This window comes from Poecilia formosa, unplaced genomic scaffold (assembly GCF_000485575.1).
Source record: "Poecilia formosa unplaced genomic scaffold, Poecilia_formosa-5.1.2 Scaffold866, whole genome shotgun sequence".
NCBI classification, from domain to species: domain Eukaryota; kingdom Metazoa; phylum Chordata; class Actinopteri; order Cyprinodontiformes; family Poeciliidae; genus Poecilia; species Poecilia formosa.
In genome coordinates, this window is record NW_006800805.1 from 73,620 (window position 1) to 76,226 (window position 2,607).

The following is a 2,607-nucleotide window of genomic DNA, read 5'->3' on the forward strand; positions in this document are numbered from 1 at the left end:
ATTTCACCACGACTCTTAATTCCCTCAATTGGTTCAGATGGTAATGATTACATATACAGAATTGTTTAAGTTTCTGAAAAGTAAGAAGACAGAGGCGAGTTGGAAAGTTCAACAGTAGCAGCTTGAGTAGACCAGAATATGATGCACAATACTCAAAATATGTTTTTCCTTCTGTTTTCTGTTGAGTTGCTTGCGATTGCTTTTTCCACCCAGGCATGACAGCTGCACACTGATGTGCAGTTTTGACAGGGGGGGTTTGGGGAAAATAAGATTTTGTGTAATGAAGAAGTTTTTGAACACAAGGCAGAATAATAGAAGGTGAAGATTATCTCAGAGAGACTTCCCAGCAGACTCAAACACATGGAGCAAAAACGGAGCTGAGATTCACAAGTAAATCTCTATGTGCTTACACAGGCAGAAATTTGCATGTCCATTTTTTTTTTTTTGAAACAGAATGGATATCCATAGTTCTTTTTTTGAATCTTTTTCTTTGTGAAAGAGCTCAAATGATCATGAGTAAGCCTGAGGAATCTTAATTCCTCTGGCTTAGTTGTCATTTACATAAAATAAACTGTTTGGTCCAGAAGTTGTCACATGAAAACAGCAGCAAAGAGAAGAAAAAAATTTAAAAAAAGGTTCAAGAATTGCATTAGCGATGTCCCGATACCAATATTTGTATTGGTTAAATATAAGTTATTTGATGATCCCCTGAAATTAAAAAAGAAATAAAAAAAGACAAAAACAGAAGAAGAAGAAGGGAGATGGTGTGAGGGAGAGAAATGATCTGCAGTTTAGAGATATTTGGAGGTAAACAAGCAGACTGTCCTCTGAGCTCAGCTGGGCTGCAAGAGGAGAGGAGAAAAATAAGTTAGATCATACCTAAAAAGTCTAATAAATACTAACTGGATAACTATTCTGTATTGGTACTGGGAATCGACACGTACCTAAACTGAAGAAGTCATGTGGTGGTGATGATGGTGCCTGCTCACCTGTACGGATTTTCACAATACTGCTTGGAGGCCCTCGCCCAACACTATTGGAGGCCAGGACACGGAATTCGTATTCAGAGAAGGGGCTAAGACCGCCAATGCTGTAGCGACTTGAAGCTACACCATCTATCTCCTGAAAACCATTGCCAGAAGTTTTAGAACGGTACTGAACCAAATAGTAGGACACAGGCTCAGCGTTTCCAGACTTCCATGTTAGAGTAACACTGGTGGCTGTGGTCTCTACCACCTGCAGAAAGGTAGGCATCTTCAGAAGAGCTGTCAGAAAATGAAGACAGGAGGTTTAGTAAGACAAAAAATGACTTCTGTTCTCACATAAACCTAACTGCTTAATTGTCCTGGAAGTCTTTTAGCTTATATTACTAAATATTATGCTAATAATTAAACTTTTTAACCATACAGTCTGCAAAGCAAGAGCTATACAGGATGTGAATGATGTGAATAACATCACATAACATATATATGCTATATATGTGAATAACATACAGGGTTTCCCCCAGCATATTATAAGAAAAAATACATATATATCACTTAAATTTCTTATTTTTATCTTAAAGTCTCTGTTGTTCTGACAGTTTCAATCGCAGAGCACATTTATTGATAAAAGATAGGTTTATAGTTTATGCATTTAAAGCCAGCAGAGCAGGCTGGTGCATCTGCTTTATCTGTTAAGTTTACCTCAGCGCGGAGCGGATCGCGCACGCCTCCTTTCACTCAAACTGGACACATGGTGACCTGTATGGATATTTACATCAATCCTCTGTGAGGAATTTTGGTCTTAGGAGAACCTTCAAGGTAGGAGTTTAAAACGAACCGCATTAGCTCTGGTTGTGCAGCTCTGAACCACCGGAATAATTTGTAGTCACGCTTTCAGAGGCGCGCATTGAGGGAGTGGTGAGAATGATTTATCTTTGTGAACAATTATGTTTGTTCGCAAACATAATTGTGTGTTCACATAATTGTGAACACACAATTATTTACATCTCAACACGTCAGCGTCAGCCTCGGCTCCAGACGAGTTTAACGGGGGCATCGAGGGTTTAATACTATCATGCATTTTACGTGACGGGTGGCAACCCCAGTCTATACTATAAAAATGTTATTAAGATTAGAGCCTAAATACGTTCTATTTCCAAAACAGAAAGGCTACGTAATGTTAGCCAGCTAACAAATTACTATTGCTAGCCTAGCATATCAACTAACAGCTAGAAAAAAACAAAACACGTACCTTCGTAGTCAAACTGGTATCAATCAGCGAGGAATTTTTCCATTTTAGATTATGTTGATGAAGAAAAACTGTTTGCAAATAGTGATATATCTTCAAATCGTATTTGTGGCAGCTTCTTTAGAGTCCAGAAACAGCGTTAACTGCACACACCGGAACTAAAGACACACTGGATTGAGGGATGAATGAAAGGGTTTTAAGGCACTCCCCCTGCTGGCAACCCCATGCGTAGCATCATAAAACAATATGGAACGATACACTTTGAAAATATATCCAAATACATGAAAACAGAAATGAAAAATACTTCTACAAATAGATGGGCTGTCATTGGTCTTACAGTGTATTACAATAACATCATTGAATATTTATACATTG

General features: G+C 38.2%; 1 long non-coding RNA gene across 1 annotated transcript; it reads right to left on the reverse strand.

Moving 5' to 3' along the window:
- Positions 1-751: 751 nt before the first annotated feature.
- On the reverse strand, positions 752-2,400 carry LOC103131889 (uncharacterized). Its single transcript, XR_475454.2, has 3 exons — positions 2,236-2,400; positions 945-1,265; positions 752-842 (listed from the first exon to the last, which is right to left on the reverse strand). It is a non-coding gene; the product is annotated as an uncharacterized LOC103131889 (long non-coding RNA).
- Positions 2,401-2,607: the final 207 nt, after the last annotated feature.